The sequence below is a fragment of the Lathamus discolor genome, chromosome Z (assembly GCF_037157495.1).
Source record: "Lathamus discolor isolate bLatDis1 chromosome Z, bLatDis1.hap1, whole genome shotgun sequence".
Lineage (NCBI taxonomy): Eukaryota > Metazoa > Chordata > Aves > Psittaciformes > Psittacidae > Lathamus > Lathamus discolor.
Genome location: NC_088909.1, coordinates 36853735 through 36879169, shown reverse-complemented (window position 1 = coordinate 36879169; position 25435 = coordinate 36853735). Strand labels below are relative to the sequence as shown.

Sequence of the window (25435 nt, the reverse complement as noted above, 5' to 3'; positions counted from 1 at the left end):
GCTCTGCTCTGGCTGCCCCGGCGGTGGCCAGCGTAGGCACCCAGACAGAGCGGATGAGAGGGGAGGCTGCAGTGCAGAGCTCGGGGTGCAGAGGGTGCCTGCACTGGTCTGGTGAGGGCAGGGTGCGCAATGGGCAGGGCTGCACTCGGTGCGCCCTGGTGGAGGTCCTGCTGCAGCAGGGGCTGAGCTGCGGGACGCTGTCAATAGGCTGCAAGGTGTCAGGGAAGGTGAGAAGAAGCTGGACTGCTTGCTGCAGGCCCGAACTGTGCAGGAGCCTCAAGCCTTCACTGTAGCTCATGCAGGAAAGAAGGAGGGCATTAACCTGGGGAGATGGGAATTAGTAACGTAACAAAAAAAAAAAAAAAAAAAAAAAAAAGAAAACAACAACAACAAAAAAAAAAAAAAAAAAAAAAAAAAGAGGAAGAGGACAATTAAGAGCAAGGGGCTTCCTCCTAAATCTGTTGTCCCCACCCAGAACCGCTTTGCAGTTCTGCAGGGGGCTAATGAGGAAACACACACCACACCAAAGGAACAACTGGCTGATGCACTGGTAAAGAAGATCACTACTGGTGCTGCCAGGAAAAAGTGGCGGGTCATGCTGGTAGGGAACTCTAAAAGGCACAGAAGTACTCATCTGTCAGCCTGACCCAGTCTCAAGGGAGGTGTGTTGCCTACCAGGGGCACGGATCAGCGATGTTGAAGAGAGGCTGCCTGCTGTAGTAAGTCCCACGGACTATTACCCGCTTATAGTGATCCATGTGGGGGCTAGTGATATAGATAGCAGGAGCCTGGAGAACATGAAGAAGGACTACAGAGCCCTGGGAGAGGTGGTTAGGGGCTCCGCAGCTCAGTCTTCTCATCAGTTCTCCAGGATAAAGGGGAGGACCTTAAAAAGGCTAGCAGGATTTGGCAGGTTAATAAATGATTAGAACCATAATAGAACATAGTGCCACAGTCAGGGGTTTGGGTATTTACAATAAGGAACTTGATTTGGGAGGCCAGGTGTACTGGACGCTGGTGGACATGGTCTGATGACAAAGGGGAAGACCAGTTTTGGTAGGAAGCTTGCCAGGCTGGTAAAGAAAGCTTTAAACTAGATGTGTTGGGGTGGGGGTGGGGGGTGGGGGAACATTCCATCCCAGCATTACCAGTCAGTTGCCAGCAGCTGTAAAAAACACTCAGAGTGATGCAAAGATATTTCAGCCACTCCAGCCAATGAGTCAGATTCATTTGGAGCTCGGCTCAGGTGCCTCTGTATAAATGCCCATAGCATGGGGAACAAAGAAGAGGTATTAGAGATATGTGCACATCTATGGGGATATAACAGATACCACAGAAACATGGTGGGATGGCTCCTGTGATTGGAGTGCTGGAATGGAAGGTTATAGGCTCTTTAGGAAAGACGGGCCAGGCAGATGGGGAGGGGGAGTTGCTATTTATGCTAGTGATAGCCTGGAAAGCATGGAACTCTGTCTGGGGATGGGCGATGAACCAACAGAGAGGTTGTGGGTCAGAGTCAAAGCTAGAACAGCGATGGGAGACATCACTGTGGGGATCTGTTACAGACCACCTGATCAGGAGGATTCTTGTGAATGAAGCGCTCTATAGACAGATAAGAGCAGCCTCATGCTTGCAGGCCCTTGTCCTCATGGGGGACTTCAGCCATCCTGATATCTGTTGGAGGGATGGTATGGCCTGGCACAAGCAATCCAGGAGGTTCCTCGACTGTGTGGAAGACAGCTTCTTTCTGCAAGTAATAGAGGAGCCGACAAGGAGAGATGCCATGCTTGACCTTGTGCTCACCAACAGGGAAGGGCTGGTTGAAAATGTGATGCAGCCTTGGATGCAGCGATCACAAGATGGTTGAATTCGAGATCCTCGGGATAGTGAGAAGAGCGTTTTTAAAAATCATGGCAGTCAGGTGAAGTTCCCGATGACTGGAAAAATGGAAATATAACCCCCATTTTCAAGAAGGGGAAAATGGATGACCCGGGGAATTACAGACCAGTCAGTCTCACCTCTGTGCCTGGCAAAATCTTGGAGCACATTCTCCTGGACAACATGCTAAGGCACATGAAAAACAACAAGGTGGTTGGTGACAGCCAGCATGGCTTCACTAAGGGGAAATTCTGCCTGACCAATTTGGTGGCCTTCTATGATGGGGCTACAGAACTGATGGACAGGGGTAGGGCAGTTGATGTCATCTACCTGGACTTGTGCAAAGCATTCGACACTGTCCCACACGACATCCTTGTGTCTGAATTGGAGAGACATCAATTTGATAGAGGGACCACTCAGTGGATAAAGAACTGTATGAATGGCTGCACACAAAGTTGTGGTCAGTGGCTCAATGTCTGGATGGACACCAGTAACGAGTGGTGTCCCTCAGGGATCGGTGTTGGGACCGGTCTTGTTCAACATCTTTGTCGCTGACATGGAGAGTGGGATTGAGTGTGCCCTCAGCAAGTTTGCTGATGACACCAAGATGTGTGGTTCGGTTGATACGCTGGAGGGAAGGGATGCCATCCAGAGGGACCTTGACACGCTTGTAAGGTGAGCTGATGCTAATCTTACGAAGTTCAACCATGCCAAGTGCAACATCTGGGTTGGTGCAATCCCAGGCACAGCTACAGGTTGGGCAGAGAAGAGATTCAGAGCAGCCCTGCAGAGAAGGACTTGGGGGTGCTGGTCGATGAGAAAATGAACATGAGCCGGCAGTGTGCGCTCGCAGCCCAGAAAGCCAACCGTATCCTGGGCTGCATCAAAAGGAGCGTGACCAGCAGGTTGAAGGAGGTGATCCTGCCCCTCTACTCTGCTCTTGTGAGACCTCACCTGGAGTATTGTGTGCAGTTTTGGTGTCCTCAACATAAAAAGGACATGGAACTGCTGGAACAAGTCCAGAGGAGGGCCACGAGGATGATCAGGGGACTGGAGCACCTCCCGTATGAAGATAGGCTGGAAAAATTGGGGCTGTTCAGCCTAGAGAAGAGAAGGCTGTGTGGAGACCTCATAGCAGCCTTCCAGTACCTGAAGGGGGCCTATAAGGATGCTGGGGAGGGACTCTTCATTAGGGATTGTTGTGACAGGACAAGGGGTAAGGGGTCCAAACTTGAACACAGGAAGTTTAGGTTGGATATAAGGAGGAAGTTCTTTGCTGTAAGGGTGGTGAGGCACTGGAATGGATTGCCCAGGGAGGTTGTGAGTGCTCCATCCCTGGCGGTGTTCAAGGTCAGGTTGGATGAAGCCTTGGGTGGGATGGTTTAGTGTGAGGTGTCCCTGTCCATGGCAGGGGTTTGGAACTAGATGATCTTGAGGTTCTTTCCAACCCTGACTATTCTATGACTCTATGAATCAAAGGACCAAAGTTCAAAGCCTAAGTAGACCTACTTTGTCATGTGAGGTATACAGGAATGATTCGTGTCAGCAATTTAGGAGTTCTTGTCCCCATTGCACTTTATGTAGAATCAGAACCCCTTGTGACCATTGTACCTTGTGTGGGATGTATATGAATGATCATGATTATGATAAATGTTCCTGTCAATACAATGATGAGAGAGAAGAAGAAACCAAGGAATAATCCCTCTTACTCAACCACTTTGTGTTTCTAAGTGTGCTTTGTTTAACTGCTGGGAACTGCTTGGTTTTTCAAAGGATGCTTTGTTTAACTGCTTGGAACTGCTTTGTTGTTTAAAGAGTGCTTTGATTAACTGCTTGAATGCTTTAAGGGGGTTACATAACTAAGAGATAGATACATCCTGTTACAGGATAAGTAACCAGATAAGGAACGGAATTTATGGGGCTAAAATGGTGGTTAATTGCACATGAAAGACATCTCCCTGTTAATGTATTACACCAAGAAGTTCAGCAAGGTCTTCACAGGAGAAAGACCCCAGCAACAAGGAAAGAATAATGGAAAGGGGCCACGTTGGCATCCAGTTACAGAAAAAGGGATTCCGGACCAAGAAGTATAAGAGACTAGACCCCAAAGACCCCGGCGTGTCTCTCTGGTGGTGCGGAGAATCCCCGGCGCACCCAGCGCTGCTTGCTTATTGCCTCTCAATATTAATCAATTGTAATAAAATAACTGAATCAGATCATGGCTAAGGCAAAATTTTTATAACAGTCAGATCAACTTTTAGAATAGATATTTTACTGAACAGTGAAAACTTAGTGAAAGCAGAAGAAAATGTGTATGAAAATGGATGCAAAAAATTTTAACTGCTACTTCACAATGTGATCTTATGGAGCAAAAACTTTGATTAAGACTTGCTTATCTGCCAACAAGTAGAGCTGTCCTAGGACTATCTTCCCCGTCACATTTTCCCCTCTTTCCCCAAACAAATATGACAAATAGCACTCCTCAAAACAATGCACACTAAGGTGTGAGACAAAAAAATACCTGAAAAGGAGGAAATTTAATACTACATAAATGCTGGTGAGTTTCAGGCCAAAATAAAACTAATTTTCTTGGAAATTCTGGAAACTTAATTTCTGAATTCTAAGCTAAGATTTTCAAAGTGTGAAACATGATTCAAGATTTCTATTCATTTTTGCCATCACTGTGCTGTAAACTATTAGGTTTAAGCTTGTTTAAGAATGATGAATTGTACTGCTTTTGATAGCACAGAAATGCAGCAAACCACCACACAAATTCCTTTCCTGCTCAAATTAATATAAATGTGCTTGCATTACTAAGATGTTCGAAGATTTGAAGCAGAAATTCACTTCTATAACCTGTTTTTTCATCCTTACACATCAGTCTTTAATAATTGTGAAACAAACTCATGGAACTGCTTGAACAACTCCCTATTAAAGCAGTAAAATGCAAAACTTCCTTTTCTTCTTGTAAGAATCACAGACATTTTTCAAAAGTCTGAAGACCAGAGAGAGATTCTATTAGTTCTCTCATTCTGCATTTAATAGCTCTTGAAAAGCATTTTTTTTCACATTGAATCACCTCGTAATCTTTTTGCTTTGAGCAGGTATCAAAACAGGTAAAATTCTGTCATCAAGGAAGATCAACATTTTTCACTGAAAGAAATGAATATAACTGCTAATTTAATATTCTGAAAAATATGAACAAGTTGGATGGTACTAATTACTTGCTTAAAAGGGACAATACATGAGAAACCTCCCCTTTCATTTTAATACCCAGATGATTATCACTTACACTATGTAATAAAGCTAAAGCTTCACTGAAGTGCCCTTTGTTTTTTCCCTTTGTTATGCAAAAGTAGAAAATACTGAAGGGAGAATATTTTATAGAGTTAGGATCAGCTTCCAAGGATAAAATAAAAGAGATCACTTTGAATATTACACATTACATATGAATTATAAATTAAATTCATTGCATGTTCCTTCACTAAGGAGGACTTGTGATCACATTCCCTAAATTCACTGTGTACAAACTATACACTCAAACAAGAGCAAAGCACCATTTTTTTCAGCTAAAATGTGTAGAACTTCGTTAATATGTTGTATTTATGTAGATAGGCTTTGGTAGCAAAGGGGCTGTAGAGGTGGCTTCTCTGAGAAGACACCATAAGCTGCTGCCATGTCTGACAGAGCCAATTCCAGCCAGCTTCAAGACAGACCCGCTGCTGCCAAAGCTGACCCCATCTGCAATGCTGGTGATGCTTTTTTAAGTACCTGTTTACAATGGGTAAAAAACACTGCACAGCAGCGGAGAGACTGGAGTGAGAATTAGACAAACAATCCTGCAGACACCAGGTCTATGAGTTGGTTCTCCAGCCACTGGAGCAGAGATTCCCGTGCACCCTGTGGTGCAGCCCATGGTGAGGCAGGTTGTGTCCCTGCATCCCATGGAGGTCTACGGTGGAGCAGATATCCACCTGCAGCTCAGGGAGGACCCCAAGCTGGAGCAGGGTGATGTACCCTGAAGTAAGGTACAGTTCCTGAAGAGCCCAGACTGGAGCTCTAGCAGGAGCTGTAGCCCATGGGGACCCATGCTGGAGCAGTCCACACCTAAAGAACTGAACCCTGGAAGAGGACTTATACTGGAGCAGTGATATTCCTGTCCTTCTCTTGAGCCACGAGCTTTTTGTTGTATTTTTGCTCCATGCCTTGTTAATGGAGAGGAAGTGATAGAAGGGCTTTGTGGGCACTTGGTGTCCAGCCAAGGTCAACCCACCACATGTGGCTATTAGTCTGTTTTAAACAGGTTCATTCTAAGCAAAATACATTAATTAGGGGACAGTTAGGTGAGCAGCTGAACTCACAGAGCACAGAGAACAGGTGATGGAGCACATTAGCGATGCACCATTGATGGAGAATGTGGAGCCATGAGAGTTGCTCACTCTCATCAAATAGGATGTTCCTTTCTCTCCTCTTTTCCTGTTCCTGGCCACTGTAGGGGAATTAAACTTAGCTTTCTGTCAGTAAAAGCTGACAGTAAGCTGAACTGGTTTCCAAAGGTGGATGAACATAAGCACTGGAAAATAGAAAGAAACAGGATTACGTAGCTGGGAATGAGGACAGTGGTAGAAGTACTTCTAATGCTAGCAAACTTTTAGCTACACTTGGCCATGGGACTGTAATGCATGTTTATGCAGAGTGTTCAGCAAATGGTGGTTCCTGGTTCAATACAACCTACTTTTAAGTATGCTGAAGTAATAACTTCACAGTTCCTATTTGCTTAACACCTGAATAGGATGCTGGAATCCCTGTCAATCCAAACACTATCCAAGGCCACCCTACCAGCCCACCTAAAAAAAATTTTCTTTAAGAGAGGTACACCATTAGATGGATGGGGTAAAGGGAATTATTTTTAATACAGAGGAAAAAAAAAAAAAAAAGAGAAAAAAAAAGTTGAATTACTGTTACTTGGGAATGTACTTTGAAAATAAGTTAACCTTGTTAAATAACAAAATGTATGGCTGCTAGAAAAAAAACGAAGAATGCTTGTTATCAGTGAAACAGTTATGCTATAGTTTTCTTACACGTGACCAATCTTCTAGCAGAGAATTTTATATGAGAGAAATGTAGGGGAGAGGGCTGTTGTCATTCCATCCCTTCCAAATACAGAACACTTTTTCTGTTGAACTGTATGTAGTAAGACACTCTTAACAGCCACTCCAGGTTAAAATTTGGAATATTCTCCCACAGATCCAGCCAAAGTGATGTAGTTAAACTGAGATTTACAGCATTGGAGCTTCATAAAAATTACAAGCAACTTCACTTAATGAAAATAATTCAATGGAAGTTTGTTAGAGTTCATTACAATGCTAATGTTGTAGCCTTCCTTGTTCCAAATGGCTTAGATGACAATACCTCTTAATTAAAGAAAAGATAATGAGTGGAAGACAAGAACCAAATCATTGAATCTAATTTCATTTAGCATTAGTTAACAATTGAGCAATATAAAACATGTACTAAAAGCAGATAAATGAATTCTCAACTATTATAGTTCCTTTTGTCAAACATTTTTCTAGCTGAATATTGTATTTTTTCAAAACTAGCATCCATGAAAGTAAAAGTAGTAATTCTGTAAATACCAGAAAAAATGCTAGAAATCTGGCATCTATAGAAAGAGATCAAGATTTTCAGTACCACAGAATACAATAACACTAAGGTAACTGAGTGTAATACAATATACCAGTATTTCAGCAGAGCAAGCCTTAAGGTTAAGTGGAAGTTTTAAAGATACATACAACACAACTGCCTGAGACTACACTGGTACAAGGGGTTTCTATAAAGTATAATATTCAGAGTATATAGAACATATATGGATAATCAGGAAGAAGCCAGAGTTTCTTTTCTAGAAGTCACCCCTACACATGGGAAAAGGAGAATTCAAAGGATAGAATGGAGGTGCTATAAAGAAGCTGCAGCCCTTGGAAAGCCCTCACCAGAGCAGGTGCCCAGTAGGAGCTGTGGCCTGTGGAGGGGTACCACTATGATGGATGCACTTTACCCCTTAATTAAATTAGCGGTAGTTTGGATCAAGCTCCAAAGGGGTAAAGTCACAACTGTAGCCAGGCCAGCAACTCCTCAAGTTTCAATCTGTTCTCTGAGGACCCACAAAGGAGCAGAGTGACACAGTGAGCATTGGTGCGTATGATCTTGGAACACGGACCATGCGATTAACACATGAATAGTGGGTGGCTTTTCCAAGAGTCATTTATCAAGGAACAAAGAAAGTTGTGGGTAAAAGGAGTCTCATGCATACATTTCCTATCCCATGTAATTTGACTATGAGGCAACCACCTTATTCCACAAACATGAGAGCCTCAGTGAGACTTCTTTCAGCTCTCCCTGCTACACAGCATAGCTGCATGTGGTGATCTCCCCTTGAGCTGGGAATGCACCTCCAGGTTGCTACCAAGAGATGATCTTTGGTAAGCGATTAATATTGTACATAAACTTGTAGTATGGAAACTCTGATTTGTGCCTTGGTAATTCTGAATCACTTTTAAATGACTGTGCAATAGAGTAATGGAGTGAAGGCTGCCATCAAGCTTTAAGTCACACTTTTACATCAACCACATCAAAAGCCCTTTTGCTAACACCTCTTCTAGTGCTTCTTCAAGTGAACTGAATCACCCATTTGTGACAGCCATGTAGGAGCAGGCTGTCTGGCAGGACATGAAGCCCTGCAAAGGACTCGCACTGGAACAGCCTGTTCCTGAAGGACTGCACCCCATGAAGAGAACAACATTAGACTACTTCTTGAGCGATTACATCCAATGGGAGAAACACTGTGGGAGCAGGGCAAGGGTAGGAGTTCACTGCAATATTAAACCCTATAAACTGGGCCGAAGGGACTGAGGTGGAAATTGTCATGGCTATACTTTACACTGTTGTAATCCATGCTTTGGGTTGTATGGTGTAGGTAGTTCATATGACCTTTAACCTTTTCCACACACTGCAGGGGCAGAAAAACTTTTAAAGACCTTTCAGTAACTGTTGTCTATGTTGGCTCATGCACCAGCAGTGTTTGACTTACGAGGACTGAAAACTTTCATTCGCATTTATTCTAAATTTCTTTATTTTTCAAGACAAAAGTGTGTATGAGTAACGGGTGATATGTGTAAAATTTACAGTACTTTCTCCCTTAGCATAATAAATAAAACTATTTAAACAGTTATCACAAAATAAAACAAAGAAAAAAAACCCCACAAAACAACAACAAGAAAAAAACTTACTGACATACCAGTTACTCCTGTTTGTCAGTAGTGTGGCTTTATTCATTCTGAAAATATTGGCTGGCATTAAACAAAACAGTAGTTAGAACTTCTGCCAGCAGCAACAGGTCACACACATTTTTTTCTCTTCCAGGGTCTGCTCAGTAATTTCAAAGACTACAAGCTCCCTTAATTTTAGGCTACTTTAAATAAAGCCAATTCATTATTGTCAGCAATATGCTCAGCATGCAGTTGAAAAGCAGGCCTATCCTTAACAGAAATGAACAGAAACCAGATACCATTGAACCCAAGAGATGGAAGGAGAGGCTACTACTGAAGTAAAATCTTCCATGCTGCAAGAAGAGGTCCTTACATGTGCCAAAATTAAAGATAACACTGTCTTTTAAAGATCTGACATCTATTAGATAAACTGATTAACTATCTAATTGATACATGTTAAGAGACAGGATCTTGCTGTCTGACATATAAATGCACACATTTGAGACTACACAACTGCGGCAAGCAGGTGGAACAAATCCAGAACACTCACAGTTGTACTTTGCACTCCTGTTCAACAATGTTCAAGACTGGCTTAATTTCACATATCCCTACGATTCAGCATTTATATAGCTATAGACACAAGTTCATAGCACCAACAATGAAATAACAATCAAGTTTAAAGAAGCTTCACTGCTTACAAAAGTTGTACAGGACTGGATAAAATAAGATCTCACGTCAGCTCAATTCAGTTTTGGTGTTTGTAACAATGTAAAGCCACATGCAAAACACATAACTTGTATGTAGCTGATAGGTCACAGAATCAACTGGGTTGAAAAGACCTTTAAGATAATCAAGTCCAACCTTTACCCCAGCACTGCCAAGTCCACCACCGACACATGTCACTAAGGGCCTTGTCTACACAGTTTGTGAAGACTGACAGGGACAGTGATTCCACCACTGCCCTGGGCAGCCTGTTCCAATGCCTGACCACCCTTTCCAGGGAAGAAATTGCTCCTAATACCCAGTCTAAACCTCCCCTGGCTCAGCTTGAGGTGATTTCTTCTTTCCTGTCACTTGTTCCTTGGGAGCAGAGACCAGCCACCTTCTGGCTCCATCCTCTTTTCAGGTAGTTGTATAAAATATGGACCATATTGCTGTGTGAAACATGGACCGTATTTCAGGCATAGTTCAGTGAAGGTAAACAGCAGTACCAGCAGTTCCGTGCCAAACAGTCACCCAGATGTCCTGGGTAAGTGTTGCAGGGCAGTAAAGGTGAGCAAACCCTTCCAACCCAAACTACTCCATGACTCTAAGAGTCTCTGCAATACTGTCCTCACTGTGTGAGGCACTGCTTGCATGAACAGAGGAACAAAATCATACATTGCTGCTGCTAGCACCGTGCACCTGTGGGTGGACAGCGCAGGAACCCTGTAGAGGAACTCAAGCCCAGGCCCAGCTCAGATGCTGGCAGGTGATGTGCTCAGCATAGGTCAGGTCATAAAGATCTAAAGGTCATCTGTGCTCATCCCTAGCACAACAGTACACTTCACCCACTCACCTTTGTATTAAACTCAGCAACAGTGTTCACTGAGACTACTTTTTTACCATGTTTTGAACATGAATTTGAATGGGCACCTGCACAGAATCATAGAATGGTCTGGGTTGGAAGGGATCTTAAAGCTTACCTAGTTCCACCCCCCTGCCATAGTGAGGGGCACACTCCACTTGTGCCCCTCCAAGCCCCATCCAACCTGGTCTCCAACACTGCCAGGGATGGGTGTCCTGGGTTCAGCTGTAACAGTTCTTTTTCTCACTCTCAGTAGCTGGTGCTGTGCTATGTTTCAACTTTAGCCTGAGAACAGTGCTGCTAACACACCCATGTTTTAGTTGTTGCTCAGTAGCACTTACCCTGATCAAGGTCTTTTCAGTCTCTCATGCTCTGCCAGTGAGGAGGGTCACAAGAAGCCAGGAAGAAGCAGAGACAGGACCCCCCAGTCTGACCTAGCCAAAGAGGTATTCCATACCACAGCATGTCATGCCCAGTATAGAAACTGGGGGGAGTTACCTGGAAGGCCCAGATCACTGCTCGGGTCAGGGTGAGTATGGGTCGGCAGTTGGTGAGCAATTGTATTGTGCAGCACTTGTGTTTATTGTTGTTTTTCCCTTCCCCTTTTAGTTTTGTATTCTCTCCCCTTGTTATTTCCTTTATCATTATTGGTGGTAGCAGCAGTGGTTTTGTGTTACACCTTAGTTGCTGGACTTTTCTTATCTCAACCTGTGGGAGTTACATTCTTTTGATTCTCCTCCCCATTCTGCCCAAAGGGAAGGATGGAGGATGAAGGGGGTGAATAAGTGAGTGGCTGCATGGTTCTGAGTTAAAGTTGGGCTTAAACCATGACAATGGGGCAGACAGAGCTTCTCTAGGCAACCTGTGCCAAACTGCTTCCTCACAGAAAGGGATTTTTTCCTAATGTCTAATCTCAGTCTCCCCTCTGTCAGGTTAAAGCCATTCCCCTTGTCCTGTCCCTACTGGCCCCTGTCAAAAGCCCCTCTCCATGTTTCTTGTAGCGCCGTCAGACACTGGGAGCTGCTCTAAGGTCTCCCCAGAGCCTTCTTTCCTCCAGGCTGAAGAAGCCCAGGTCTTTCAGCCTGTCTCCAGAGCAGAGCTGCTCCAGCCCTGAACAGCATCTCCACAGCCTCCTCTGGACTCACTCCAACAGCTCCATATCCCTCTTGTGGAGCTGCTCCAGAGCTAGATGCAGTGGGGTGTCTCACAAAGCAGAGCAGAAGGGGAGAATCCCCTCCCTCCACCTGTTGCTCACACTCTGTGGATGCAGCCCAGGACACAGGTTGTTTCTGGGCTCAATCTGCACATTGTAGGTCATGGGGAGCTTCTTGTCACCCAACACCCCAAAGTCCTTCTTCTCAAGGCTGCTCTGAATCTCTTCTCTGCCCAACCTGTCGATGTGCCTGGGATTGCTCCGACCCAAGTGCAGGACCTTGCACTTGTCATGGTTAAACTTCATAACATTGGCATCAGCCCACCTCACAAGCGTGTCAAGGTCCCTCTGGATGGCATCCCTTCCCTCCAGCATATCAACCGGACCACACAGCTTGGTGTCATTGGCAAACTTGCTGAGGGCACACTCAATCCCACTGTCCATGTCAGCGACAAAGATGTTAAACAAGACCGGTCCCAACACCGATCCCTGAGGGACACCACTAGTTACTGGTGTCCAGCCAGACATTGAGCCACTGATCACAACTCTTTGCGTGTGGCCAGCCAGCCAGTTCTTTATCCACCGAGTGGTCCACCTATCAAACTGATGTCTCTCCAATTCAGACACAAGGATGTCGTGTGGGGCAGTGTCGAACGCTTTGCACAAGTCCAGGTAGATGACATCAACTGCTCTGCCCTATTCATCAGTTCTGTAGCCCCATCATAGAAGGCCACCAAATTGGTCAGGCAGAATTTCCCCTTAGTGAAGCCATGCTGGCTGTCACCAACCACCTTGTTGTTTTTCATGTGCCTTAGCATGCCTTCCAGGAGAATGTGCTCCAAGATTTTGCCAGGCACAGAGGTGAGACTGACTGGTCTGTAGTTCCCTGGGTCATCCATTTTCCCTTTCTTAATAATGGAGCTTATATTTCTCTTTTTCCTGTTGTCAAACAATGTAGAATAAAATACAAATATAAATACAGAAAGTATCAAGACAGGAGCCTGCACTTCAAGATCTTTTACCAACCTTTCTACTAGTTTATGTAACTCTTCTACTATTTATTTAAGAGTAATATCTTCATCCAAACAGATAAAACTATAAATTAACCTTTTAGGGGAAGAGAGAAAGAGGAGTATCTTCAAAGATACAAAAATGGCCTTTGCTAGAATATGACATCATCTCTCAAAACCAGCAACAATTTAAAAAAAACAACCCCCCCCCCCGCCAACCCCCCCCCAAAAAAAAACCCAAAAAACCCAAACCAACAAAAATCAAACAAATAAAACCAAACCCCAACAAAACAAAACCAACATCTCCTTGAGCTCCAGGCTTTCAAGGTCTTTTATTGTACCCATTTTCCACTTATTTTGCTACTCCAACAAATTCACAGAATCACAGAATCAACACGGCTGGAAAAGACCTATGAAAAGCTTGCTGAAACGTAACGAAGTATACTTGAATACCACACCTGAAACAGTGCAGGGACAGAACCAAGAAACTTCTCCCCTCAACTCTCCCCAAAACAGACTCAGCTGAATCTAGAGAAATGGAAAGCCAAGAAACACTTACAATTTTCCTGTTTGTATATCATTTACAAAGGTCAATGTAAGAAAGCTTACTTTCTTAGCAGATATTGGTGTTGATTTAGGCTTTTAGAAAAATACTGAGATTACAAGATTACTAGGTCAAATACTTAAAAAAAGCAAGGTGTGAGCAGAACATTTGACTGCAAGCTAAATGTAACTCATTTTTTCATGTATGCTTTAAAACATGGCCTCTTGTCCAGAAGAAAGATACAGAAATTAAATCAAAACCCCAGAATAATCCCATAAATGCAAGCGACTCCTGGTTTTACAGTGCAGAGCAGACATCAGACAGTGCAGACCCCAGCAGAAAACATAGCTCAAGGAAACCACTTTGCACTTTCAAGCAAAAGCCTATCCTTTGTTCCTCATCAGTTCCTCATTGATTCCTTCAAACTCCTCAGAAAATCTCCTAAAGTACACTCTGCAAAGCCACATCTATTGCTTTTCCATGTGTTATGGCATTATTTTCCTAATGATCCAAACAAAATGACAAATAATACACAACTAGAACACTTCAATGCAGCACCTTTTGTAGAAACGTAGTAAAAGTATAGGAAGGAGAAAATTATTTTATAAAAGGCCTTTAGCATTTACTCTGGTAATTGAACAAAATAGGTATGATTCTGGAAACCACTAAATAAATAAATAATCTCATGACACTTAAGTTACAGTCCCTGAAGGGGAATGAATGACAGAGTAATTACAGATTGTTTAATGTGTCTATTTTGCAGGAACATAGGTTGAAATCATTCAGCACACAATAAATTGCCAGTGCACACAGCAACAGTCCAAACCAGTAGCCTTAAATGTACCAATGCAACTATAAGATGTTGGAGCTGTAATAATATGGCTCTACTAATTTGAGGTAAACAATTCTATATGGTGAAAAGGCAGCAGATAAAAGCCATGCCAAACCTCTTCCTAAATAAAATTAGTTCTGAATATTCACTACCTGTCAATCAAGGACACGACACTTTAAAACTAGAGGTGTAAGTAAAAGAGACTATTTCCACCTACCTATCCCCCCCACTACCTTTAGAGTATTACATACATTCAAAGCATGATTACCTATGACTTAAATCAATACTTACTACTTCTAAATACCAGGCCATAATGTTTGAGGTTTGAACAACTCATTAAAGATAACTAAAGATTGCTTAATTAGATAATTGTCTAGCATTACAAAAGAACTCTGGATTAAAAGTTTACCTCAGACTTAGCCACAGAGCAGTAATAAAACTATAGCAATAACAGCAGATAATTGCAAATCAAAGGAGAACAGTGGATATACAAAGAACCCATTTATATATTTTATTTCAGTATTTTTTGTATTTTAAGGTTGAGTTTTACAGCCTCAATGATACCGCAAAGTCTCCCAGAAGCTAAAGTCAGAACCTGCTGATAACCAACACTTGAACTCAGACAAGTTACACAGGTTACTCTGGTTAAAAGTAAGCTTTATGCTGTAGCATTGTTCATCCTTTCTCAACCCACTCACAAGTTTGTTTGAAATTGGCCAGACTGGAAGTAGCTTCAAAATTCTCCAGTTTGGGCAATGATGAGAAGAGTCAGATTCAGTCCTTTTTCCCCAGAAGACCTGGAACTCTGGTGCAGGCTTTTGGGGGAAAGAAAAATGAAGGCACTGAGCAGGTAAGAGAGCAATCAAAATGAGAAAGGTTTGGTAGGCAAGGGCAGATACAAACTCAGAGAAAGCCAGGGTATGCTATTCTGCTGTTCACAGCAGAACTTGAAAGTTTTGGACATATGCTAACAGAAAATGAGAGGCATTCACAAAATGGTGACATGGAAGCTGGTGAACAGTTCAGGGTTGGTTTTTTTCCTCACAAAGGTTATCTGCACAGAAAGCAGTCATCAAATACCATCCTCCTCACCCCACCCTGTCTTTGCTTCAATTACAGATAGCTTTAACAGAATCCCAAGGACAGCGTCACAGTCTGACAAGAGTCAGAAAGGCAGCATTCCTTTAACTGAACATTTACTTGCACTATTTTGCAGGTATAGTCTGTTTCTAATGTCTATAGAGAGATGCAGCTTGGCCGGGAACACTCAACATACTCCAAACTCACTTGAGTGTACAGTGCTTTCCTGCCCTTACCCTTTAAAATTAAATTTGCAATTTCCACAGTTACAAACACACCATAAATTAGTTGGGTTTACTTGAACCACCTTCTGGCAATACAGGCTTGAAATCAAGGTTCTAAAGAACACAGCATAATAAGGTGAAGATCAAGCTACAACTCAAAGATGGAAGCCAGTTGACCAAGTAACAAACAAACAAGCAAAGACAGTAATCCCTTATTAAACAATATAGTTGGCATGGCTTTTTCCAGCTGGAATCATGACATTCTAAGTGTTAAAAATGAGCGCATAACTCATACAGCATAATCTCTGCACCAGCAGAAAAACAGATTTGTCTTTTCCCCAGGTTCAAAGAGAATCCTATGCTTATGTTCCCTCTTTTAATTTAATGAGTTGTTTCTGGCTCTTCTGCAATACAGGACTTCAGCACTGGGAAAGGACAATATTGATACCTTTGACATTAAGAACACTTTTAGCAGGGTTTTTAACTGAACCAGTAAAATCTTACTGTCACAAAAATAGAGATGACAAACCTGGATTTTAGACTGCCTTTCATATCACCTTTCCAGCAAAATTCTTTTGTAGTGCTTGTGACATCTGTCTTTGCATGAAGACATAACCTGGTACAGTGATCCATGAAACTGCCAGTGCATGCTGGCAGCATGCCTGTTCAAGAGGGCTGCGCTCACAGTGCCCTGAGCATGGAGATTCCCTTTCTTCTCTCTTCAGTCTAGGTGATTCACCTCTGATACGGCAAACTTAAATTTGGATGTTTCTGTCTAAGGAAAGGAAAGTTGGAGTGGGAATTGCTGTGTGATAATGAAATACAAATATGTCCCCAACAATTTGAGAGAAGTTGGAAAGAGGAACATGGGAAATGTCACTATTGAAAATTCTGTGGTCTAAACTGCACTTTAAGTAAACTGTAAAAACTAAACTAAACTGTATCCAATGATCAGGCAATCACTAGTTTAGTTTTAACTGTGGAAATTGCAATCTGTTTGTGCCCTACAAATACCAATATTGATTTCAGATACACACAGTCTTCTGAAAATTAGGCTTGAGAATTCAATGCTTATTTTCTCTACTTAAAGCAGATTTACTGTAACAGCTACTCCTGCCAGCCCAGTGAGCACTCCCAGTTTCCTTTGGTAAAACATTTTTACATTCACCTTTGTATGGCTAGGTAAAGCTTTGTTTAAATTCACACTGTTTGTGAGGAATACAGAATTATCAAAGAACACTGCTTCTCTGCAGTTAATAAACTGCCATTTATAGCTAAAGCCTTCAAAGGAGAAATGGTATGCTGTATAATAAGCATAGACTCCACATCTGTCATTGTCTTACAGAAAATAATCTAACATATGTAACTTTTTCTTCAAGGTGGGGAGGCACACTCTGTAAAGTGATATCAGTTCCAAAACCTTCTCCCTCCCCAGTGCAACAGAAGTGATTGCTTTAACAAAAACACTGATGTCATTCTTCTGCTGATGACAGCCGCACAAATGAAAAAAGCTCCTGGTAGAAAATTAATTGCCTTAAAGTTTGCACACCTTATTTATTCCTTGAGGAAGTCTGCAGAAACAGTAAATGAAATTAATGCTTACTCACAGAGAAACACAACCATCCTTACCATTCAATCCCATAGTGCCACATGTGTAGATCCATCAAGCACAACTAGAATTTAGCTCCCAATTCAGGTCTGTATGCACTGCTTGCTCCCTCCACGTGAGCTACCTGAAACAACAGGAGTGATAAAGGGTTTTTTGTAACTGCACAGCAGCATGCACACAAGATCCACAAGCACCACAAGACAAACTGTGGCAGGCAGCCAGGAGCCCGAGCTGCACAGCTGAGCTGTATTTGCATGGGATTTCAATCACAGATAAAGGCTTTATTTATTAGTGCTGTAACTGTACAGAATACATCAACAGAATCTCAGTGTGTCACACAGCTATAGTTTCCCACAGGTGAGCTGCTGAAGTGCATAACAAACGACCAGGACCAAGTGCAAAGATGCAAGTTTGAAGCAGCAGGCACCACAGTCACTATTATGCCTGGAACCAGATGCCTCAGAGAGGCCACAAACTGCTTTTTTCTTTACTCAGTCTCCATGCTCCTTTTAAAGGCAGTTAAATAGGTAGATAGCTGCAAACTGAGCTTAACTTCTACAGAAGCAAAGGAGGTGTGCAGTGCAGAGGAAGATCTTGCAGGCAGAAGGGTGGCACTGCAGAAGAATACATGCTCTTCAGCTGCATGCACTCCTCACGCATTTTTAATATAACTGTTATATTGAAGGTGATCTTCATTTCCTTACCACGTGGAAGAACTTGCCAGAAACTTACAACTAGCAGCTGAGTCATCTTAAATTTGTTTTCAAGCTATATTAATGGATTCTAATAAGTACGAAGAAATTGCCATTGAGGTTTTGAAGGGGAAGAAAGACAGAAACACAGGATGCTGCAAGTATTCTCTAGTAAGAACAGGTAGAATTGGTTCCAATATTGTTTCTTTCTTTCACCACACATCTGAATTTTCCCAATCATCCCTTTCTTGTAACAGGCAATTCTAATTCTATTTAATCTCTAATTACTTATCTATACCTTCACCAGTCTTTTGTATCAGATGACAAAACATCTGTATCATTTATCAGTTTTGCTGCTGTGCTTTGGTTAAAAAGAACCACACCACATTCTGCATTAAGCTGCAAAGAAAACTGTTTTTCTGTATTCTTATTTAGCAGTCAGAGAGGCCTGACGTAATTTGATGATCACTGTGCTGCTTTTGGGGAGGAAAAAAAACACAACCAAACACACACAAAAAAAAAAATCACAAAAAAAAAAAACCACAGCTGTGCTAATACAAGCTATATTTAGCACTGCACAAATAAAAGAATAAAAGCCATTACTGCTCTCTCCCACCATGCTACTGGCAGTACCAGAGTGCCTGACAGCTTTCCAGGGGGCTTCAGCAGCTACCCCTACTGCCGACGTGCTGCAGACAACAGATTTACACAAACATAGTAGTGCTTTCTCACCATCCAGTTTCAGAAAGTTAAGCAGGACAAGAACTACAACTGCCTTTCCAAGATACTGCTCTGAAAAGAGATGCAGTGTGTATCTTGAAGCTTGCTTTCCTGTTAAGCATTTGTTGGTATTAAAGACAGGAAACAAAGTAGTCCTAAAAACACATTATCAAACATAGCAGGAAACAAGGTATTCAGTTGCAGCCCTAAATCCAGTTTTAATCAGTCATAATATTGTAGAAACTAGAAATCAGAATACAAATAAACACCCATAAAATAAATTGGGAAATAAAATCTGCAAACTTTATTTTGAAAAAGTAAATCCGTAACACAAATCTGCCAGTTATTCATAAAAGTTGATCTATTTACAAAACTGCAAAGACACCTTTTAAAATTATAATCAAAAAGGTTGTTTTATTGCTCAAAATAATCTTACAATTTTGAAAATGTCTGTTCTGGTACCTCACTGATAGCTATAACTATTCCCATTAAAAGTCTGGAATCTCAGGGTTCTTTTTCCATACCCAGTGGTACTTCACCCATGAGAAATGAAATGCTTGTCTGTGTACGGTGCCTCTCATCCTTACAACAGCTAGCTAAATTCACTTAAGATGTCTTTTGCTTGTTTGTTCTGAAGTAGCAGTTTGTTCAAACTTAGGCAACTTCCTTCCCAATTCCCCACAGAGCTCTTGGCCTACCATGGCAGGCCAGGAGAGAGGGAAGGTCCAGCCAGGCAGTAGTAAACATAAGCATCTTTGTGCTGAGTGAAAAAGGAAGACATAGATCACATCTAAATAAAGCAGTCTGTCAGCAGACTCAAGCCCAAATTACAGAAAAAAAAAAAATAATAAAAAACAACCATGCAGCTTTTTTAAAGAAGCCACTTAGTCTTTATCCTACAGAGCAGAAGATTTTCCCAGTTAAATAAGTCACTATGTTAAGTTCAGCTGATTCTGAAAATGGTAGTACACCGTAAGAATAGTAATAATAGTAAAAACCAATTCAATTTCCACAGCTTCTGATGGTCATGAACATGCTCTGAGTTGAGAAACATCAAGCTGCCTCAGCAAACAGATCCAGCCCAGATAGCAGACTACTCTTACTTGTAAACTCAAATCCCTCAGACAAACTGCATTTCAAATGGAGAAACTGCAGCCCAACTGCTCAAACCCTCCCTACAGCAGGTATGCTGTGTCCGCTTTGATCAGCAAGGAAATGGTTACTTCTGAAGTTGAAACCACTGTACTTCAGAGTTAATTCAGTACTGAATGGAAATGAAAAGCATGAACACTTCACCATCGTCTTTGATCTTTTGTCTCAGGCTGGCAGCTCTAATAGACCATGACTGAATTGTTTCTACTTAACACCAGTTTTTAAGGATGTTCAGAAAGGTTTTATATCACATAATAATACAAAACTTGAGGTTTGACTATATGAGAGATTAAGAAAAAATGAAAAAGACAAGTTTAAAGGCAACTAAGACAGTTCCCTACAGAGGTCGGAAAGAGGGAAATGTTAATATGTATCTTTTCCTCAGTCTAAACTTGATCTGAAAGTATCTCAAAAACCCAAAAATGTTCTCATCTGTAGATTAATTGTAAATTTTAAAACATGTTACCTGAAAAACAAATTTTTTTTTTTTTAGAAAAATGTACAAAAAGTAGTCAATAATATTGCCTAAAATTGTAAAAATTCTCATCTTTATTGTATTAAAAACATTTATCGAATGCAACAGTGGACACTAAATGTTCCAAAAAAAAAAAAAAACCAAACCAAAAACAAACTGTGATCAATGACAGCACTAATAATGGTCACTCAGTAAAAATTACAACTCTAAAATTTCTCTTACTCAACAGTATAGATTTGTTTCCCAATTATTTTTAGTATCTTCAGGCAGGAGGCAGATATTTTGCTAAGCAACAAAGTTAAAATTACCTCGTCATGATCACAAAAAATCCCTCCTGAGTACACCTTTTTTTCAATCAGGCCACAGGCAGACAGTCCTCATGTTCAGCACCAAGTAACAGACTCCCACTCAAGTACACTTCAGCTATGAGCTCCATCTGTGCTTTAATTACTACAGCAAACCCATCCATTATACCTCAAATGGCTTCACTATTCTGTAACATTGAAAGATAAAGTCTTAACTGCAGATTACTCATGAGCAGCCATTGTGCACTGTCTGCAGAGAAGGTTGCAATATCGAACACAGATAAAGCTTAATAGCTTCTTGAAAGAAAAATATTTTTCCATTAAAGTGTATGTTGAAAGTACAAAAATAAATTCTCATCCATTCATAAAATACAAATGCAAGTTTTAGGCTTATAGTTCACACTCAAGTACAGAATATAGTATTATGCTTGGGTATTTGTTTCCCTTCCCATTTTTGCAGCATTCTCCTCTAAACCCAGCATAAGGCTCTCCTCTCCCAAGATACAAAATTTTCTATTTGACACAAACTTACATGAAACCAGCCAGTCTTCTTCCCAAGATTTCCCAAAATCACAAGTTAGGAACTAAGTGTCTTTCTTATGTCTGTTATAGACCTGATGGCATGCTTAGCTGTTTGGGTTCCCCAGTTTTAATTTGAGGATGGCAGATGACACCTTCAGACAAAAGAGGGAACTAAATCAGCTTTCTACCTCCTCTGTGAGCCCAATGCTCCATAAGAAAACGGTCAGTTTAGAAGAGGGAACAGCTACTTTTATTAGCGGGTTTGCAAATCTGCAATTTTTTTTTGTGCTCAGCCAAACTGATGAATTGTTTCATGATTATTTTGTAAATTCACCTGCATGGGGTGGAATGGGGAAGCATAAAAAAAAAAAAAAAAAAAGAAAAGCAAAGCACCTACCTTCTATGGTCTATTCCTTAAACATCCAAAAGCTCTATAGCAGGGATAATTGTGAGGAGACAATGATGCCACTCTGTTTCCCCACCCCACCCCGAGGCATCCCTGCTTCCAGGTAAGGTCCTTCCAAGTATACTGCTAAATGGAGTTCTTCACAACTCTTCAGATCCACTTTAGGGTACTCCAAAGGAACCTCAAAGAAACTGTACTGTCATGTTCCTTCTGACTGGCTAAAAAGCCTTCTTTAAACACCAAGTCACTGCAACACTGAAGCCCTATGCTACTACTTTGCTTAAGAGCCTGCTCCTTTCCTGCCGTTCAAATCATGCATCAGTTCCTAACAGGATTTCTGAAAGAAAGCAATATAGAATAAACTACAACCCTCTTTTCATAGGTGTATTCACTGACAGAGCAAAACCCTCAAAGCCTTCAAGTAATGTTTTGGGGTTTTTTTTTAATTATACAAGAAAAACCCCAAAGCCTGAAAGTACTACAGTGACTGTAATAGCACTGTTTCACTATAGCAATCCAATCCTTCTTCACTAGCCCATCAGCAGTATTTCTCTGCTTCTCTGAAGCATTTAAGAAACAAGAATGACAGACTCACTGTGCTCATGCACTGAAGCTTCTTTCGGGTGTGTTGCAAGGATAGTAACAGTTGGCAAGAGACTTTTTACATACCATCAAGGAGAAAAAAAAAAAACCCCACCAAAAACCCCCAAAACACAAACATAAGTATCATCAGCCTAATTCTACCACTAAACTCGACAAGCTACTGGACTTGCTTGGTAAGTAAGACAGACACAAACGTCTTGCAGAGAGGTGAAGACTCTTTCAATCCTGTAGAAATTCAGACTCTCTGGTTCAGTTCTGGATATACAGCTCCCTTCTGACTCCCACACTTTTCCTATTGTAAAAAAAAAAACCCTGTAAAAAAATTTTACATTTTTTTTTATGTTTAAAAACATTTACATTCAGAAAACTGAAAATCAGATTCATTCCCAGCATAAACTATGCAGCTTTTACTGCAGTCAGCTAATTTATTCTCAGCCAAGATTCCTGCAGCATGTCCAAATGAAGTCCTTTTACCTTTATATTAATTCTAGTGCATTGAAAATAATGCTGGCTTAAAAAGAAAAAAAAAAAAAAAAGGAAGAAAAAAAGGCAAAAAGAAGGAAAAAAAAAAAAAAAAAAGACAAAATCCTCCCTGAGGTAACACAATGGAACTGCAGGAACAGCGTTACTTAACTGAATCGTAAATTAATGCCTCTGATAGATGCACAGCACTGCTTCTATTCTGAGGTTAAATGGTCAACAGACTTGAGAGCAAGAAGGCGAAATAATTGTGCAGCTTCACAGTTTTGACTGTTATTCAGAAAAAAAGCTCAAAACAAAAACACAACCAAAAACCCCACAAAGCTGACAATACTGCTACTGAGGAGGTATGGAAGAGGGGGCTTGAAAACCAAAGCACAAACAATAAATATACAAGCCCAAAATGAAATCCTGAGGGGAAAAAATAAAATAAAATTATAAAATAAAATTAAAATTAAAATAAGTGAAGTTTTACTTCCCCCTCATGCAGAACAAGCTACATACTGTCAAGAAATTCGTTTAGTTTTTTAAAAAATTCTCCAGAATTAGCTGTTGTAGGGAAACACAGCAGACACAGGACAGCCAGTTCAGGATAACACAAGTGCCACAAAATACTGTTTATATTAGAACACAGAGTGTTTTCCTTAGTACACTATTATTTTTGTTGTATATTTGCCTTTATGGTTTTTACCTCCTAAAAAAACATCACCCAAGCCACCTGTCAGTGCAAAATAATCATATTTATGTGAAATCACAATATTTGCAAGACCAGAAAACAGTATTTTCAGAACAGCAGTATATCATTTTGAAAATCAATGCACTAGTAGAATGAAAACAGGTTATCACTCAATGTGCAATGGAAGTATTGATAAAACCCCCAGAAGTTTAGGAATCCATTCAGGAGAATACCAGTTCTAGCTACAAGTTCTGCCTGTTGTTTATTATTTTGTTACACACATTTAGACAAACATGCACACATGGTTCTAGACAAAGCAAAGGCACTTGAAAGAAAGACAGTTAAAAGAATGTTATGCAGTTACATCTCAGGGGCACAGCGGAAAGACGATTTTTGGAATAATGAATAAAACAAGTGTGGCATATGGATTTTTCTACATTTGTAGCCTTTCTGATGAAGTGATCCAATCTTGCAGAATTACATGAGTGCTTCTCTCTAAGTACTTCCATTTATTTTGACAGGACTAAAAATATTACATACATCCTGTCAGCAAATTGTAGCAAGACTGGGGCACAATTTTTCTTCTACTGACTAAAACATAAGCTACATGGCCTTCATCTCCCCATTCCACATACAGATGTACAAATAATATTGTAAGAGACAGGAGGCAATTGAGTAAACATCATTGACTGATTCCGAAAGATCACACATTTCCTCCATTATAATTAACTTTGGTGGAAAAAAGGCAGAAGCTCAATACTTTGAAGATGTAAACAGCTTAAAGATGTAACTTTTAAGATGTAAAAACAGCTTAAAACTTTGTCTTGTGGAAAATCTGGCCCGATCAAGCACACCAAGAAAGGCAAGGCAGCCACAGCTTCACGTCCCCAAGTCCAATCACAGTGAAGTTAAGCGTGTATCCCCACTAAGCACATGTGCACAATGCACACTTGTGTACCACGCACAATGATACATATGGCCAGCCCCACGCATCAATCAGCCACAGAGTGTCAGCAGCCTCATCCCACTCACCTCTGGCTGAAAAGGATGGAGGCCCAGTGATGAGAAGATTCACTGCACGCAGTGTGGGTCCTTCCAGCAGCTGAGCTCAGACAGCTGGTGCCTGGGTCCCAGTCATGTCCTGAGAGACACACACATCTAGCTCCCAGGCCACTTCACCTACTTAGCAGCTAGTCTGGCTTTACCTTCACTAGCCATCACGCCCTGACTTGCACGCTTCCTCCAGTTGTTGGTGCCAGAGACACACAAACCCCTGTGACCCAAGGTCCCATTCTAGTTACTAACACTTAAACTCACTCTGGTCACTCCAGTCACTGCACCATTGACATGTGGTCTCTACAACCTGCAGTGTGACCCCAGCACCTGCACTCTGACCCTGTGCACACACATGCACATAGAACAGAGACCTCACCAGTGAAAGAGAAAGGAATTTAACAAGCAGACAACACACACTGCACTGACCATGCACAGGGCATGGCCAGACGTGTACTAGCCAGCACGCTACCTGCACATGACTGCCCCCTGTTTTAAGCTGTCACCTCTATTTTTCCACCCATATTCATGCTCGAATCACCGCACACCATCCCTTCCCCTACCTTTGGTTCCTACCCTACACATCTTTGTAAGTAGCTTTGTGCAAACCCAAAATGCTGCATTCCATAATGTGTCTCATACCCCTTGGGCAGCAACTTTTTTCAGTCCAAAAGGTGCTCCCATGTCAGATTCATCTTGATGGGTTTCAAAGCTGGACACTGGAGCTGAGACTCCAAGGTCAAAACTTCTGAGATTTCTATCCAACTATTAACTTCCCTAAATTTTAGGGAGAATGTTCGGAAACTGTCCATTTAAGTCAACTGAATGAATTAAGTAAAATCTCCTGTGTCAACCAGCTTTTCTACTTCACAGTTTGTATGGAGATTCTAAAAGCCATAAAGCCCCACCACAATTTTAGGTTATGGTTGCACCTTATGGCTAAGCTAGTAACACTGGGTATGCGCAAAGTTTATGCTCCCCAAGGCAGTGGTCCTGTCTTCTCTACTGTGACAGCCTTTGCGAGTCCATAGCTTCAAGTGGAGCAGGTTCATCTTGCTAATTTGGTGGAAAAGCCATTTGCTTTGTAACAGATTAGGTTTCTGTTGTACCAGCCATCTCAACAAGTTCACACTATGACTGTATAGACAAAAAATAGCACTGGTAGAGTGAGCACAAGGAAAGCAAGTGC

General features: G+C 41.5%; 1 protein-coding gene across 8 annotated transcripts in view; it reads right to left on the bottom strand.

Annotated features, from left to right (window-relative positions):
* PAM (peptidylglycine alpha-amidating monooxygenase) overlaps positions 1-25435 on the bottom strand; it is a 133937-nt gene that overhangs the window by 76832 nt on the left and 31670 nt on the right. For 7 of the 8 annotated variants that reach the window (XM_065661088.1, XM_065661086.1, XM_065661092.1 and 4 more), the window contains one exon: positions 17183-17286. The exons of the other annotated variant lie outside the window; for it this stretch is intronic. The gene's annotated coding sequence lies outside the window, so the exon portion shown is untranslated. The remainder of the gene's footprint in view (positions 1-17182; positions 17287-25435) is intronic. 8 annotated transcript variants of the gene reach the window in all.